Source organism: Acinonyx jubatus, chromosome A1, assembly GCF_027475565.1.
Source record: "Acinonyx jubatus isolate Ajub_Pintada_27869175 chromosome A1, VMU_Ajub_asm_v1.0, whole genome shotgun sequence".
NCBI lineage: Eukaryota > Metazoa > Chordata > Mammalia > Carnivora > Felidae > Acinonyx > Acinonyx jubatus.
Window position 1 is genome coordinate 43,471,028 of NC_069380.1, and position 19,252 is coordinate 43,490,279.

General features: G+C 37.0%; 1 long non-coding RNA gene across 1 annotated transcript in view; it reads right to left on the reverse strand.

The window, feature by feature from the left end:
- Nucleotides 1-306: 306 nt before the first annotated feature.
- Nucleotides 307-19,252, reverse strand: part of LOC128314357 (uncharacterized) — a 372,707-nt gene continuing 353,761 nt past the window's right edge. The window contains exon 3 of the long non-coding RNA XR_008295894.1: nucleotides 307-632. This is a non-coding gene — a long non-coding RNA (uncharacterized LOC128314357). The remainder of the gene's footprint in view (nucleotides 633-19,252) is intronic.

The following is a 19,252-nucleotide window of genomic DNA, read 5'->3' on the forward strand; positions in this document are numbered from 1 at the left end:
AAAATATGAAGGTGTTTGAGATCAAAGAAACAGTTTGTAGTCAAAATTATTTGAACTTCGGTATATGGTTATTGGCAAAAACCTTTCTTATGTCTATTTTATTTTAATGTCTACTATAAATTTCTGATTGAAAATCCTGTTTTAAAGATAACTATTGAGAGCAACGCAAGTTGGATGGGAGGTAGATCTAGGTATACCGAAGTGAGGATAATAGATATTCTTTTTGTTTTGAACCTTTTTTTTATGAGAGAGAGAGAGAGAGAGAGAGAGAGAGAGAGAGAGAGAGAGAGAACGAACGAGCAGGGGAGAGGGGCAGAGGGAGAGATAGAGAATCTCAATCAGGCTCCATGTTCAGGGCAGAGCTCAACACAAGGCTCGATCTCATGACCCTGGGATCATGACCTAAGCAGAAATCAAGAGTCAGACCTTAAATGACTAAACCACCCAGGTACTCCAATAGTAGACATTCTAAAAGAATAAAACAGAACAGAATGAGATGAAAAAAAATCTTATTTAAAGATTACTTACCTGATCCATAGGTAAAATTGAGTCTCCAGATTTGAAGAATGTATTACATCATGGTTAACACACACAAAAAAAATATCATGTTGATATATCCCTTGGTAAAATTCCTGTCATTAAAGAATAAAGAGAAAACTATTCGAGATTTCTACATGTAGAGAAAACATTGCTTAAAGAGTCTGAAATAACTGATATAACTAATACCTTCTCTCAAAATGAATGCTTTAAGTACTCTATCATACTACTTGTTTTTCCTTGGAGATTTTTTCCTTTCTTTTTTCCTTTGATCCTTTAGAGCATTCTGTCTGCCTTCTCCTATCAGGATTATTTAACTTTGAGTAGATTACACAGATGTGATCTGGAGCATCCCTTCATCATAGTTCTAAGTATATATTTTGCCTTCTGTTTTGAACCACCAGTTCACTAGATCTGTTTTCTTGTTTTATCTTGTTATTTTTCGGACAAGAAGAGTGCATAAAAATAATGTTTTTAAAAGCTTAATTATGTTATCATCAAATATTATGAAATGTTTTCATGCTGCTACAAGTAGAGCTAAAGAGAAAAAATTAAAAATAAACCAACGGAAACTCCTTAATGATTTGCCTATGAACTGTATTTTTTATGAGAATATCACACCAATAGAGATGGATAATTCCCACCCCCTCTTGTATTTCTTACAATTCCAGCTAAGAAGAATTACTTGCAAATGGAGGACACTTCAAATGGATGACAATTTGTTAGCATATACCTATGCTTGTCTTATGTTTGTTTTTCACTGTTGAAAAACTACTGTTGAAGACATAATCTTATCCGACTTCCTTTTAGTAGGACTTGTTAACTGACATTATGCTATAGACAGAGTGTCTATCTGTGTCCCCCCAAATTCTTATGTTGAAATCCTAACCCCCTATTTAATGGTAGTAGGAGGTGGAGACTTTGGTAAGTGATTCGGTCATAAGGGCTCTGTCCTCATGTAAGACTTTAGTGCCTTTATAAAAGAAACCTAGAAGAGCTCCCTTATCCCATCTGCCATGTGAGAATACAGCAAAAAGATGGTTGTGTATAAACTAGAAATGAACTAGAAAGTGAGCTGTCACTAGACCCCAAATCTGTTGGTGCCTTTAGCTGAACTTCCCAGCCTCCGGAAGTGTGAGAAATAAATGTCTGTTGTTTATAAATCCCCTAGTCTATGGTTTTCTGCTATAGCAGTCTGAATGAACTAAGACACATTAATATTGAAAAATGGGAACTGCTTCTCTCTGCTTTCCATGAGAGGAGTGTATTCACTACCAGCTGAACTTGGGTTCAGTTATGTTACTCCTTTGTCCAATAGGAGGTTAGCAGATGTGACATAAGCAGTGTTTTTAATGTGTTTGTGTGCTTGGGTATGTCACCTTGCACATCTGCCCTCTCTAGAAGAGCCATGATTGAGTAGTCCTTGTCTTTCAGCCTTGGCCCCAGGAAGAATACTTTGGAGCAGATACTCCTAAGCTCAACTGTAGAGCCATGAGAAAAAGAAATATTTATTGCGAGAAGCTAGAAGCTTTTTTTTCCTTCTCTTTTCTCATGTTGTAAAAGCTGATACAAAAATTGACAACAGAAACAGAACAGTTGTTTGTAAAAAGAAGCTAGAATATATAGTGGTGGGTTTTGGAGCAAGTCTTCTCTTAAATTCTTCTCTTAAATGGAGAAAACTGATAGCAGAAGTAGGAAAAATGGCAATTCATTTTCTTTAGTGCCAAAACACTTGGTGAAATTGTGCTCCTGATTTTTAAAGAGCAGAAGCTGTTCCTGATGTATTTTCAATTAAAGGCTTGGAGATCTTGAGGCAAAAAATGTCAAAATAATGAGTTTGTTGCTACTAGCCATGATTCATAATTTACTATAAGATAGAGGTAAGCTCACAAAAATATGTGCCAATTTGCAAAGATAATTTTGAAGTAAACTAAGAGACCCATGACCTTACAGATTTTGAAAGTAAGACAACTTTTCACCAAATAAAATACAACTGTTATTATATATGATAAGCAAAAAGTCCAAATTAGGTGTGTTGCTCAAATATTTTTAGTTACCATTTCTGATAGGAATTAATTGATATCAAATAGACCGTTTAACTTGATAAAAGGACCCAAAGAAAAATACAGTATCACAGCAGGCTGATTTGCTCAAAGGGCCCATAATTTAGTCTAGAGAGAGTAATGTTTTAAAAATAATTGAGAGGATCCTGGGTGGCTCAGTTGGTGAAGTGACTGACTCTTGATTTTGGCTCAGGTGATGATATCACAGTTCATTTGTGGGACTGAGCCCGACATCCTCCTCTGCACTGAGGGCACAGAGCCTGCTTGGGATTCTCTCTCTCCCACTCTCCCTGCCCCTCCCCTACTCATGCTTTCTTTCTCTCTCTCTCTCAAAATAAATACACTTAAAAAATGATAACTGAGGATATGGTTCTTGACACATGGAATTGTTTGAATTTTTGGACTTGTAAAACTAAAACACCTGTGAAAACCATAATGTCAGAAGTGCTACCAGTCAGATCACAAGAAGTGAAATTATTTAAATTATAAGAAATATTTTGGTCCCCAATTTTTCAAAGCTACTAATCAGATTGAGAGAGCTTCTTAGACTCCCTAAAGTGCACATTCATTAATTCTGTTAATTATTTTATTCTTAACCAATCTTTCAGACTTTGGTATGGAACATGATGCAAAGAGAAAGAACTTCTAGAGGACAGAGCCAAGAGCTGTGAAAAAACCTGGGCCTAATGATGAAATATTCATTTCCCTCAGAGTTGGGATACCTGGTAACATCTATACAGAATTGGTAAGGACAAGGACTTCTGTTTGCCTTGGGAGGCTAACAGCAACTTGTTCCACGCATTAATGTTTAGTGTGAAGAAAAGGAGTAAGTTGGCTTCTTGGTTCAGAGGATTCCAGATAAAGAGGGCTCCATTAAGATTTCACCAAGATTTCAAGAACCTGGACTTCAAACTTGATACCATGATTTTGGCAAAACCTTTGGAAATCTTGTATTTTGCATGTCAGAGAGACTTGAACAAGTAGAGAGATCATGATCGTCTGAATATTATTCAAAAATATTTACTCCCCCTACTTTACTTCCATGGGAAGAATATACTTCCTAAACTTTCTCTTTGGGCTTATTCATGTAAATGTAACATGCTTTGACCAATGAACACATTAATAGGTGTTAAGCCAATAATAATTTAAAATTTGCTTGCACTGCATGCTTTCTTATTTTTCTGCCATTATATTGTAAAAAGAAATTCTCCTGAATATGGGCTTCTCTGTCAGTTCAAACCCTAGAATAAACACATATATGGTGAAACCATTTTAGTCAATCTGTGGACCTGAACCATGAAATACAGCCACTAGAGCCTCACACAAAATGACTCACCAAAGTCTAAAATCAGTGATAAAAAATAATCATTATTGTCATTTTAATAAATATGTTCATCTCTAGGAAAATTAGCCATATAGTGAAATGCATTAAAATTAATTATGTGGTAAAAATGGCATAATTCAGGATATTTTTTCTTAAATTTTTCATGAACTCTACTTCAGAATTCCATCATTTAACATTGTATTTCTATTAACATGTCTAATAATTTGTATCTCTTAAGAAAATTCTTAATTGGGGCACCTGGATAGTTCAGTCAGTTAAGCATCCAACTTCAGCTCAGGTCATGAGCCCCACATTGGGCTCCACGCTGACAGTGTGGAGCATGCTTGGGATTCTCTGTCTCTCTCTCCCTCTTTCCCTCTCCTTCTCACAAGCATTCTCTCTCTCTCGCTCTCAAAAATAAATATTAATTTTTTTTTAAAAAAAAGAAAATGTCTCTCCCTCTCTCTTTCCCTCTCTTGCTCACACGTGTTCTCTCTCTCTCTCAAAAATAAATATTAAAAAAATTTAAAAGAAAATTGTTAAAATCATTTCAGTCATTTAAAAGTTCAAAATCATCATCATCATAATCAAGTCAGTGTGGTATTGGCAAAAGAGACAGACACATTGATCAATGGAAGAGAATAGAATCCAGACATGAACCTACATATACATAATTGATTCTTGGCAAACTTTAAAAGTTTAGGAGGGGGTATTTTAAACCTTCAGGAGTTAACTATATGTAAACCTAAATCCACCCTCTCTGTATTATGTCCATTCCTTCTCTCTTAATTTTTTTGCACGGTACTCTCATGATCTTAATTTATGGGCTAAATTTTAAAGTTAAATACCACAACACACTAAATATAAATTTTTATGGAAAAACCACTTTAAAACAAAAACACACTTACATCATTCACAAACATTTCTGTATGTAATATTTATACATATATACTGTAGTGTCTCCTACAATATATCAAAAAAGATTATTGGAGGAGATATTTCAGTACTAATTTCTCCAAACGGTTTCAAGACGTATTTGGCATTTATGATTTCCCGCCTACATAACTACTCAGTATTGTAAGCCCATACTGATAGATTTTCTACCTCTAGCTGAAGCCCAAAAATTTAATTCTTGGAGGATTTAAAGCACTTGCTTGATGTAATTAACAAATGTTAATTACATTTGTTTGCTAGTTGACAAATGTCAACTGTTAAAACATATGTTACCTCACTAGATTCCTTGAGTTGCAGTGTGAACTTTCTGCTTATGCAGCTTCATTCTGCCTTCAGAAATTGTTCTGCATATAGTACTTTTTTGTGGACAATGGTTTGGTCTATGGATAGAGAATCAGATAATTACGGGTATGGGGACACACTGTCACTCAGAGTACTGGGTTAGGTTGTTAATCTCCATCTGGATCTATTGTAGGTTAAAGGGTGTTGTTTGTCAAAGTGTAATTTTTCTGTTAAGTCTTTGCTGTCAAAACCTAGGAATCTCCCTTTTTATTCTCTGTGCTCAGCTCACCACAGGGTCCTTGTAGAAACCTGATTTGACAGACACATTTTCATTAGCATGGGATCCACATGGTTCCATGGCAGAACTGCCTACTTCCCACTTGGAGCTATCTGACAAACCTCTTCTGGGGTAAAAATGGAAGGATCTTAGTAACTAAGAAAATGGTCAGCACAATACACCCAAATGTGAGTTGTTGTTTCTAAAATAAAAAGTAGCTTTGCTTGCCTTGTTCTATTTTTTTCTGAATAAGAGATCCAAGATATAACAACTTATTTTTATTTTGAGGGTTATTTCAATGTATCCAGATCACTGGACTTCCAAAAATATTCACCAACTAAAGAAGCCATTTATTTTTATGGAATCACAGAATTTCATGGAATGAAGTGCTGCTTTGTGGATTTCTTATCAGAATAAGATCATTATTTACTGGACAACTGTAATGTCCCCTGGGACAGTACAATGATCAATATCCCTGCAAATTAAAATGTGTTCTAAATTTAGAAGTAAGATGGAGAAGATCTATTGTTCTCTTGCCATGTGGAAGCAAACTACTTCTGAGTATTTGAGAGAGAGGTGATGGGGAGAGAGAAAGAGAAAGAGGGAGGGAGATTGAATTTCCAGATCAATAGTAATAAAAAAAAAACTTGTTTTATAACTAGTTGTAAAACAAGTGCTTGGGATTTGATTTGTGTTTAATTTCCTCAAGTAAGGAGACAACATCTGGATGAATATCTGAAATTGAAGTTACTCCCTGCTTAAACTTAAAATAATCACTTTCATATTACAAGATCACTCTTTCAAGCTTTAGGTTAATAAGTGAAATAAAGGAAATGGGATAGTAACCGCCTGTGACAGTTAACCATTTATTCAATAATACTGCATATCTTGATGTGCAGTATTTTATTGGCTTAAAACAACAACCCTGTTATTTCTCATGAATCTAACTAAGTTCCACTAGGTGGTTTTGCTGACCTGGTCCAGCCTTGACTGCTGTCTGCTAATCTCATGGACACATTTGTAATCAGAGGGTAGGATGGCATAGGGTGGCCTCAAATGGGGTAACCCAGTTCTCCACAGCGCTTCACACTTTGTCCTCCTGCAGGCTACCAGGACATGATGGTTAATTAGAAGAACAAAATGGGCTAAAGAGCAAGCTTTACTATGCAATGGCTTTTCCAGCCTCAGCTTGCAACCCATTTGTTAACATCTCGTTTGCCAAAGCAAGTCATACGTGGAACAGAATACTCCATCCACAAGAGAACCATTGATAAAATCCATCTGTATTCTACTACTTTTTTATCTTTAGAAAATTCATCCCATTTCTAGTATCTTTGCCTCCACCACAGATGTGGTTTTAGTTTTGGTTTCCACAATTGATGAAATGTGGGAAATACAGAAACTTCCATTTTCTATTTCTCCCCTAATGATCCTTATTCTTTGATTCAGGGAACCAATATGAGGATAAGATAGATAGGCATACATACCTTAATTATAGCCTAAGAATTTGGGAAATGACGTGAGTAGGAATTTATTATCTTGCTATACCCATTGTGAGGTAGAATCATGTAAAAACACCATATCTCACCTAAATTCCACAAGCCCTCACTTTGTTAGATTACAGTTACATTTTATATTCCCAGGGACTAGTACAGATCCAGTGTTCAAGAATTCCTAATAACGCTGAATAGTTTCTGTTTCCAAGCACACAGTTACCACTTCTCCTGTTCTAAAGTCTAGAAGAAAAAAGCTGTATAGACTTGTGCTGATATTGTAGAGTCGTCCCCCAAGTTTATCAGTGTATCAATAAAGGCATGTCTCGGAATTTGGTAAAAGTTACTGACATTATTGTGGTAAGCAAGATCAAGTGTTAGTTTACCAGAATGTGTTATATTTTTATGATTACATAGAACAGGTAAGAACTTCAGGACTGCCATCTCTTTGATTATGAGTGTTTGATTATGTATTTGCTATCATCAAAGATTTCTATAGGTCAGGCTGTTCTGATCACAATTCTAGTTTTTCTATCTATTATGATAGCTATGGCAACCCTTACTTTGGAAGCTGAGAGAATGATTTGGCCTATCATCCCAAGATCACATCATTCCTTGAAGACAATCACCACAGCACTTTCCACTGAGTTTAGGCTCTCATCACCAATGTATTTATCAAAGCCATGAAAAAAGGAATGCCATAGCTCTCCATCTCTGTTTGCCACTGCCCACTCTTTCTGTCTGTATCACTATTTCTGTATCTTTATTTCAGTCTCTATATCTCTTGCACTTCTATTACTAGACTTTGATCTCTCCCAGCATTCCAGATTTATGTATTCACCTCTTCACTCCACAGCTTGACTTAGATGTCCGATACATAACTTAAACCATTGCAGAATGTCAATTTTCAATTACATACCCTCATTTAACATGTATCCAGATATATTTCCATCACATTCCACCTTCTGCAGCAGGCTTAAACCATACATTGCATTAATCCTATATTTTATACAGTTAAAATACTGTACCCATTTATGACATTTTGATGATATTCAACTATATTCTCAAAATGGAATTTTCCCTACGTCTTTATTATGAACATCTTCAAACATAGAAAAGTTGAAATAAAATGATAAACAACAAAAATAATCATAAACACCTCAAAATGAATTCTTGATACTTTCTCATTTCTTTTCTGATCTGTAATTTCATGCTCACTGAGTAAATGAAACCATCATCAGATTTACTTCTTCAAACCTAGTATTCATGGGGATCTTGGGAAGATGGCGGCGTAGGAGGACGCTGGGCTCACCGCGCGTCCTGCTGATCACTTAGAGTCCACCTACACCTGCCTAAATAACCCAGAAAACCACCAGAAGACTAGCAGAATGGAGTCTCCGGAGCCAAGCGCAGACGAGAGGCCCATGGAAGAGGGTAGGAAGGGCGGAGAGGCGGTGCACGCTCCACTGACTGGCTGGAGGGAGCTGGGGCGGAGGGGCAGCCCACCAGCCAAGAAGACCCCCCCCCCCCCGAGTCTGGCTTGCAAAAGCAGAGGGGCCGGATGGAGTGTGTTCCGACAGCAAGCGGGACTTGACATCTGGAAGGTTATAAGCTAACAGCTCTGCTCAGAGAACGGGAGGGCTGGAGGACAACAGGAGGGAGAGTTGTTGGGCCCCAGACAACAGAGCGCAGCTTAGAGGGGAACAAAGGCACTCCCCAGCGCCATCTCCCTCGCCCATCCCCCAGCCAAAATCCCAAAGGGAACCAGTTCCTATCAGGGAACTTGCTTGCACCGTGCAAACACCCAAGGCTGTGCTTCTGAGGATCCATCCCTCCAGTGGGTCTGACTCCCTCTGGGTGCCACAGTGCCCCTCCTGAAGCGGATCTCTGAAGAAAAAGTGAGCTGAGCCTGTCCCTCCTGCCCCTGTGCGCCTTGCCGATCCATCCCAGCTAATACACCAGATCCCCAGCACCACAAGCCTGGCAGTGTGCAAGCAGCCCAGATGAGCCATGCCACCCCACAGTGAATCCCACCCCTAGGAGAGGGGAAGGAAGAGCGGTGGGCTGGGGGCAGACATCAGGTCTGACTGCAGCCCCACCCACCAAGGCAAGTTATTCAAGACAGCACAGGGGAAGTGCCCCGCAGTCCCGCACCACCCCAGGGACTATCCAAAATGATGAAACGGAAGAATTCCCCTCAAAAAACGTCCAGGATGGGGTGCCTGGGTGGCTCCGATGGTTGAGGGGCCAACTTCGGCTCAGGTCATGATACCGTGGTCCATGAGTTAGAGCCCCGCAACAGGCTCTGTGCAAACAGCTCAGAGCCTGGAGCCTGTTCAGATTCTGCATCTCCCTCTCTCTCTGGCCCTCCCCCGTTCATGCTCTGTCTCTCTCTGTCTCAAAAAACTAAATAAACATTAAAAAAGTTAAAAAAAAGTCCAGGAAATAACAACAGCTAATGAACTGATCAAAAACAATTTAAACAATAAAACAAAAAGTGAATTTAGAATAATAGTTATAAAATTAATCGCTGGGCTTGAAAACAGGATAGAGGAGAGCAGAGAATCTATTGGTACAGAGATCAAGGGACTAAGGAACAGCCAGGAGGAGCTAAAAAACGCTATCAATGAGCTGCAAAATAAACTGGAGACAACCACGGCTCGGATTGAAGAGGCAGAGGAGAGAATAGGTGCACTGGAAGATAAAATTATGGAGAAAGAAGAAGCTGAAAAAAAGAGAGATAAAAAATCCAGGAGTATGAGGGGAAAATTAGAGAACTAAGTGATGCACTAAACAGAAATAATCTACACATAATTGGTATTCCAGAGGAGGAAGAGAGAGGGAAAGGTGCTGAAGGGGTACTTGAAGAAATAATAGCTGAGAACTTTCTTGATCTGGTGAAGGAAAAAGGCATTGAAATCCAAGAGGCACAGAGAACTCCCTTCAGACGTAACTTGAATCGATCTTCTGCACGACATATCATAGTGAAACTGGCAAAATACAAGGATAAAGAGAAAATTCTGAAAGCAGCTAGAGATAAACGTGCTCTAACATATAAAGGGAGATCTATAAGACTCATGACTGATCTCTCTACTGAAACTTGGCAGGCCAGAAAGGAATGGCAGGAGATCTTCAATGTGATGAACAGAAAAAATATGCAGCCGAGAGCCCTTTATCCAGCAAGTCTGTCATTTAGAATAGAAGGAGAGATAAAGATCTTCCCAAACAAACAAAAACTGAAGGAATTCGTCACCACTAAACCAGCCCTACAAGAGATCCAAAGGGGATCCTGTGAGACAAAGTTCCAGAGACATCACTACAAGCATGAAACCTATGGACATCACAATGACTCTAAACCCATATCTTTATATAATAACACTGAATGTAAATGGAATAATTGCGCCAACCAAAAGACATAGGGTATCAGAATGGATAGAAAAACAAGACCCATCTATTTGCTGTCTACAAGAGACTCATTTTAGACCTGAGGACACCTTCAGATTGAGAGTGAGGGGATGGAGAACTATTTATCATGCCACTGGAAGTCAAAAGAAAGCTGGAGTAGCCATACTTATATCACACAAACTAGACTTTAAATTAAAGGCTGTAACAAGAGATGAAGAAGGGCATTATATAATAATTACAGGGTCTATCCATAAGGAAGAGCTAACAATTATAAATGTCTATGCACTGAATACAGGAGCCCCCAAATATATAAAACAATTACTCACAAACATAAGTAACCTTATTGATAAGAATGTGGTAATTGCAGGGGACTTTAACACTCCACTTACAGAAATGGATAGATCATCCAGACACACGGTCAATAAAGAAACAAGGGCCCTGAATGATACATTGGATCAGATGGACTTGACAGATATATTTAGAACTCTGCATCCCAAAGCAACAGAATATATTTCTTCTCAAGTGCACATGGAACCTTCTCCAAGATAGATCACATTCTGGTTCACAAAACAGCCCTTTATAAGTATACAAGAATTGAAATCATACCATGCATACTTTCAGACCACAATGCTATGAAGCTTGAAATTGACCACAGGAAAAAGTCTGAAAAACCTCCAAAAGCATGGAGGTTAAAGAACACCCTACTAAAGAATGAATGGGTCAACCAGGCAATTAGAGAAGAAATTAAAAAATAAATGGAAACAAATGAAAATAAAAATACAACAATCCAAACGCTTTGGGATGCAGCGAAGGCAGTCCTAAGAGGAAAATACATTGCAATCCAGGCCTATCTCAAGAAACAAGAAAAATCCCAAATACAAAATCTAACAGCACACCTAAAGGAAATAGAAGCAGAACAGCAAAGACACCCGAAACCCAGCAGAAGAAGAGAAATAATAAAGATCAGAGCAGAAATAAACAATATAGAATCTAAAAAAACTGTAGAGCAGATCAACAAAACCAAGAGTTGGTTTTTTGAAAAAATAAACAAAATTGATAAACCTCTAGCCGGCTTCTCAAAAAGAAAAGGGAGATGACCCAAATAGATAAAATCATGAATGAAAATGGAATTATTACAACCAATCCCTCAGAGATACAAGCAATTATCAGGGAGTACTATGAAAAATTATATGCCAACAAACTGGACAACCTGGAAGAAATGGACAAATTCCTAAACAACCACACGCTTCCAAAACTCAATCAGGAGGAAATAGAAAGCTTGAACAGACCCATAACCCGCAAAGAAATTGAATCAGTAATCAATAATCTCCCAACAAGAGTCCAGGACCAGATGGCTTCTCAGGGGAGTTCTACCAGACGTTTAAAGCAGAGATAATACCTATCCTTCTCAAGCTATTCCAAGAAATAGAAAGGGTAGGAAAACTTCCAGACTCATTCTATGAAGCCAGTATTACTTTGATCCCAAACCAGACAGAGACCCAGTAAAAAAAGAGAACTACAGGCCAATATCCCTGATGAATATGGATGCAAAAATTCTCAATAAGATACTAGGAAATCGAATTCAACAGCATATAAAAAGAATTATTCACCATGATCAAGTGGGATTCATTCCTGGGATGCAGGGCTGGTTCAACATTCGCAAATCAATCAACGTGATACATCACATTAATAAAAGAAAAGATAAGAACCATATGATCCTGTCAATCGATGCAGAAAAGGACTTTGACAAAATTCAGCACCCTTTCTTAATAAAAACCTTTGAGAAAGTCGGGATTGAAGGAACATACTTAAACATCATAAAAGCCATTTATGAAAAGCCCACAGCTAACATCATCTTCAGTGGGGAAAAACTGAGAGCTTTTTCCCTGAGATCAGGAACACGACAGGGATGCCCATTCTCACCGCTGTTGTTTTACATAGTGTTGGAAGTTCTAGCATCAGCAATCAGACAACAAAAGGAAATTAAGGGCGTCAAAATTGGCAAAGATGAAGTCAAGCTTTCACTTTTTGCGGATGACATGATACTATACATGGAAAATCTGATAGACTCCACCAAAAGTCTGCTACAACTGATACATGAATTCAGCAAAGTTGCAGGATACAAAATCAATGTACAGAAATCAGTTGCATTCTTATACACTAACAATGAAGCAACAGAAAGACAAATAAAGAAACTGATCCCATTCACAATTGCACCAAGAAGCATAAAATACCAGGAATAAATCTAACCAAAGATGTAAAAGATCTGTATGCTGAAAACTATAGAGAGCTTATGAAGGTAATTGAAAAAGATATAAAGAAATGGAAAAACATTCCGTGCTCATGGATTTGGAAGAATAAATATTGTCAAAATGTCAGTACTACCCAAAATATCTACACATTCAATGCAATCCCAATCAAAATTGCACCAGCATTCTTCTCAAAACTACAACAAGCAATCCTAAAATTCATATGGAACCACAAAAGGCCCCAAATAGCCAAAGTAATTTTGAAGAAGACCAAAGCAGGAGGCATCAAAATCCCAGACTTTAGCCTCTATTACAAAGCTGTAATCATCAAGACAGCACGGTATTGGCATAAAAACAGACACATAGACCAATGGAATAGAATAGAAACCCCTGAACTAGACCCACAAACGTATGGCCAACTAATCTTTGACAAAGCAGGAAAGAACATCCAATGGAAAAAATACAGTCTCTTTAACAAATGGTGCTGGGAGAACCGGACAGCAACATGCAGAAGGTTGAAACTAGACCACTTTCTCACACCATTCACAAAAATAAACTCAAAATGGATAAAGGACCTGAATGTGAGACAGGAAACCATCAAAACCCTAGAGGAGAAAGCAGGAAAAGACCTCTCTGACCTCAGCTATAGCAATTTCTTACTTGACACATCCCCAAAGGCAAGGGAATTAAAAGCAAAAATGAACTACTGGGACCTTATGAAGATAAACAGCTTCTGCACAGCAAAGGAAACAACCAACAAAACTAAAAGGCAACCAACGGAATGGGAAAAGATATTTGCAAATGACATATCGGACGAAGGGCTAGTATCTAAAATCTATAAAGAGCTCACCAAACTCCACACCCGAAAAACAAATAACCCAGTGAAGAAACGGGCAGAAAACGTGAATAGACACTTCTCTAAAGAAGACATCCGGGGGCGCCTGGGTGGCTCAGTCGGTTAAGCGTCCGACTTCAGCTCAGGTCACGATCTCACGGTCCGTGAGTTCGAGCCCCGCGTCGGGCTCTGGGCTGATGATGGCCCAGAGCCTGGAGCCTGCTTCCGGATCTGTGTCTCCCTCTCTCTCTGACCCTCCCCCGTTCATGCTCTGCCTCTCTCTGTCTCAAAAATAAATAAACGTTAAAAGAAACATACTGTTAAAAAAAAAAAAAAAAAAGAAGACATCCGGATGGCCAACAGGCACATGAAAAGATGCTCAACGTCGCTCCTCACCAAGGAAATACAAATCAAAACCACATTCAGATATCACCTCACACCAGTCAGAGTGGCCAAAATGAACAAATCCCGAGACTATAGATGCTGGAGAGGATGTGGAGAAACAGGAACCCTCTTGCATTGTTGGTGCGAATGCAAATTGGTGCAGCCGCTCTGGACAACAGTGTGGAGGTTCCTCAAAAAATTAAAAATAGACCTCTCCTATGACCCAGCAATAGCACTGCTAGGAATATACCCAAGGGATACAGGAGTACTGATGCATAGGGGCACTTGTACCCCCATGTTTATAGCAGCACTCTCAGCAATAGCCAAATTATGGAAAGAGCCTAAATGTCCATCAACTGATGAATGGATAAAGAAATTGTGGTTTATATACACAATGGAGTACTATGTGGCAATGAGAAAGAATGAAATATGGCCCTTTGTAGCAACATGGATGGAACTGGAGAGTGTTATGCTAAGTGAAATAAGCCATACAGAGAAAGACAGATACCATATGTTTTCAATCTTATGTGGATCCTGAGAAACTTAACAGAAACCATGGGAGAGGGGAAGGAAAAAAGAAGAGGTTAGAGTGGGAGAGAGCCAAAGCATTAGAGACTCTTAAAAACTGAGAACAAACTGAGGGTTGATGGGGGTGGGAAGGAGGGGAGGGTGGGTGATGGGTATTGAGGAGGGCACCTTTTAGGATGAGCACTGGTGTTGTATGGAAACCAATTTGACAATAAACTTCATATATTGAAAAAAAAACAAAATCTAGTATTCATACCTGACACTTCTCTTTCTTTATATTTGATATCTACTCATTATACCATTCCTGTTGGCTTGACCCTCCGTGTGTGTGTGTGTGTGTGTGTGTGTGTGTGTGTGTGTGTGTGTATAGCCTAGTTAATCCTCAAGAACTTGGTAGCTAGTTCTAACCACAATAATCTTCCACCTGGACTACTGAAATTGCCTTTGATTAGTCTCCTTACTTCCACACTAGTAACCCCTCACACTCAGAAATTGGAGATATTTTTGATACATGAATATAAAACACACCCCTATTCAAAATCCTTTCATTCCTTTGCCATATGCATAGAAAAAAAAAATTAAACTCTTCTGTCTTTTCTGTCCTAGCCCTAAATGATCTAAAAACTCTTTTCATAACTCACCTCACCTCTGGCCATTTTCCCCTTGGTCCTTCCATTCCAGGACAGTGGCCGGAAGTTAGAGAGACGGTTAGTATTCCTTAGTTCAATTCCCAACCTAGTTGTCTGAATTTAAATATGCTGTTCAATCTAAAAATTTGGACACATATTTTGTTTTATAACATAAAGGTCTTTTAACATATCATTTCTAAACCTTATCTATAATGGATGAGCAGTTTACTTCAATCTATCAAGAAAGATTGCAGATCCTCAAATGAAGAAATGGGACAAGTTAGGGTTTCTTTTTGGTAGCATTTGCTTCCTTTAAGTATTCCATCCATAACCAGTGTTAATGACACTTGTTGCAATAAGCACTGGGTATTATATGTAAGTGATGAATCACTAAATTCGACTCCTGAAACCAATATTACACTATATATTAACTAACTAGAATTTAAATAACTTAAGAAAATGATCTTAAATAACTTAAATAATTTAAATAACTTAAATAACTTAAATAATTTAAATAACCTAAAAAATGATCACTTTGCAATGAGGCAAAGTGTTTTATCTGTGTTATATATCACATGAACATGTACCATGTATCTGTATCCCTATATATCTGTATTCTTCTTGGGTGGTTGAATATGTGCAAGTTTAGTATGAGATGAATCTGTGAAAAAAAGACATTTTAACTAGGTGTAGCATCTTGATGAAAATTTTTGCAAAGGTAAGAGTATCTGGAGGTGTTCCTTTCTGTTCTTTTTTCCCTTTACTCTCCACTTTTCTCTTTTTCTTTTCTTTTTCTAGCCTTCAACTTTAATTCCTAACTCTATTCTCAAATCCCCTCAGATATGCATGCTACCTCACATTTGGTTATTTTAAAATATAACAGCTCTAACTTTCAGAAACAACCAAAGGTATTCTGTACCCAAAGCTTTGTGTTTATATTTTGTGTGGGCTTCTTAATATCATTTTTATTCTTTCTTTTAATTTTTGTTGCTGCTGTTGTTGTCGAAATATTTACTTGAGGATTTGGCTCTCAATTAAGGCTTCTGATTAGCTAATCACGCTGATTAGGGATAATCTCTTTCCAATATTCTCTCATGTAAACATAGAGTAAAAATTCTCTTTTCCAATTCATTTTTTATTAAGTCTTATTTCTTAAGATAAGCTCCATTTTCTTACTCTTATTATGTGATTGAATAAGTTAGCTCTTCAAACAAAAGTTAAATTTTAACTCATTTCACTTTTGGTAAAGTTGCCTAGCAAGGTGACTCACACAGTAACTGCTTCTGGCTGAATAAATGCCTTTCAATTTTTGTTTAGTGTATCACCTTTGTACAGTTTTCTAAGGGAAAAACAAAAACAAAAAGAAAGGCAAGGGAAAAATGTGATAGTCCCTTGAAAATCACAAAATTACAAAAAAAAAGGTTTAAATGCTAGATTATTATTCATATATAAGTGTAAACATTATCCATAATGCAGTCTTTGTAAATTATAAGTAAAAGTTATATAATAATAAGTAATAATTAAATATTAATATTAATAATTATTATTCAGTAAAAATATCTGCATTAATTTTTAATTCATCATGATATTATATACTAAATTAGGAACCTTTTATAGAAATATTAAATATTAATCTAGGTAAAATATTTTCTCTGAAATAAATTTTATTCTAATTTTTTACAGACTTACATTTTGTTTCCTTCTTTCTATAACTATTAAACATTTTAAAGTTCTATACTACTCTTCCTGGTGCTATTCAAATTGTTTCTTTTACTAGAAAATTACACTTCTAACTTTTAAATATTTGTATATTATAGGTTACAGATTATAGATACAAATATATACTTTTTTCTCTCAATATTTTTATAGCAACAATTTTTCTGACTGTTCACTAATAAAAGGGCTAAAAGTGTAGTTCAGTTTCTATTGTCAATACAAGTATGATCATGTCAATGTTGTGTTTAGTTTTCTAGTCCTTTCTCATACAACTTTCTGTGCCTTTTTTATCTCATCCACAATTTCTTTTTTGTATCTCTGTGCTCAAATCAAATAGAATTCTGAAAGAGAAATCTTTTCATACCCAGTTTTGATAAGTGGCTATAAGTTTACAAAATAAAATATATATTTATTTGTATACCAATTTTAACTGATTGGATCTTCTAAGAATATGCCACTACTTGTGAAGTTTTAAAGTATTACTAAATTATATCAAAGTACAAAGTAAAGTGTATTTTCAAGGTGCCTGGGTGGCTCAGTTGGTTAAGCATCCAACTCTTGATTTTGGCTCAAGTCATAATCTCACATTCGTTTTGTGATATTCAGCCCTATGTTGACAGCAAGGAGCCTGCTTGGGATTTTCTCTCTCCCTCTCTCGGCCCTTCCTCCACATGCACTCTCTCACTCTTAAAATAAACAAATAAACACTACAAAAATATAAAACTTATTTTCATGAAGTTGGAAAATTTGTAAAATATATTATTTCTAAATATTCTAGTTCCAAAATTTACCTACAAACATTTTTTAAATGTTTATTTGTTTTGAGAGAGAGAGAGAGAGAGAGAGCGCGCGTGCACGAGAGAGAGAGAGAGAGAGAGAGAGAGAGAGCGAGAGAGAGCATGTGCACACATGCACAAGCAGAGGAAGGGCAGAGAGAGAGACAGGGAGAGAGAGAATCCCAAGCAGGCCACGTGCTATCAGCACAGAGCCAGATGCCGACCTTCATCACAGGAACCATGAGATCATGACCTAAGCCAAAATCAAGAGTCAGTTGCTTAACTAATTGAGCCACCCGGGGAGGGGGGGCAGGTGGAGTGGGGGTGGTTTCCTCTAAAACACTTCATAATAGCATAACACATAAATCCCACAGACATACCGTGAAATTGCAATGTTAAGATAAAGGGGTGGAGGAAGCTAATTAATTTCTTTCCAAATGGTAATCACTCTGAAAATCAGAAATTTTGAATGTTTATAAAATATTTTTGACACTATTAATTTACAGTTGAAACTCCTAGGAGAAGTCTGACTACATGTAAATTATTTCCCTTTTACCTTCTTTCATATAGTAATGGTCAAAGTACATGAAAAGCCATCCCTGTGGACATTAAATACATGGATCCAACCAGAATGGGGCAAGACTAGCATTGTATCAGCTTTTGTGTGGAGGAGACAGAAGATGCAAGAGTGGGAGACATACCTGAGAAGAGAGGAATATCGGATTAGCCAGTAAAGACTCACCGGAAAGTGTAGCAGGCAAACTTACTTCTCTAATAGTGGGTTCCCTCCAATTACACATGAGTGCAACGGGCCATGGTAAGGTGTGAATGTGCTGAAAAAGTCTAAGTACTATGAACTGTCAAAATGAATCAGCAGCAGCTAATTTCCAGAGCACATTCCATATCCCACTATAAAAAAAGTGCTGGAGACTGAACCAAATATGATCTGTAAAGTTACAAAGAAGAGTAAAAAGAAAGAGCTGTGGGAGAGTGGAGAATATGAAAGAGCTAGGTGGTCTGAGAAAGGAAGAGACCACAAATTTTATGAGTTATAAAAATTATAGCCAAAGAAGAAATGCTAATGCTATGACTCTATAAAGTGTTTTGAAACACATCCTTCCTTCCAAAAAACCCAGGAAAACCAATATCATATAAAAATGTGTAACAGAAAACGATTGTTATAAGATAAAATACAAATAACTTTTTTTGAACTTTCTTTTAGTTCACCTTTAATGAGCATGTTTTCCAGCATAAACAATAAAATAAAGAATGAGAACTAAAATAATATCTCAGAAAAAGAAACTATGCTGGAAAACATACCTGTAAACAGAAACAAAACATAGGTTAGTATTTCAACACGAGCTAAAAGAAAGTTAAAAAAGTGAGAAAAAATCTAGAAAATCTACAAATAAGATATAAGAATGCAGGGAAAATTAGAAACACAAGAAACACAGTTTACAAATAAAGATTAAAAGAAGTTTTCATGATTTTATAATCACACCCTTAGGTATCATTAAAATAAAGGCAAGACTGACATCCAGGTAGTACAAGAAATTTATGTATTTTCTTTTCATTATCTACATTTTATTATTAAAATAAAATCTATCATAAAACAATTGAAACAATTTTACAGTGAACATTCATATTCTGTACATATAAATTCTACAAGTAGAATTTTACTGATTATGACACAGAATCAATCTATTTATCTATCTATCTATCTAATCTATATCATCTATACATCTCTGTATCAATCCATCAGTCCATCTTACTTTTCATTGGTTTAAAAGTAAGTTTTAG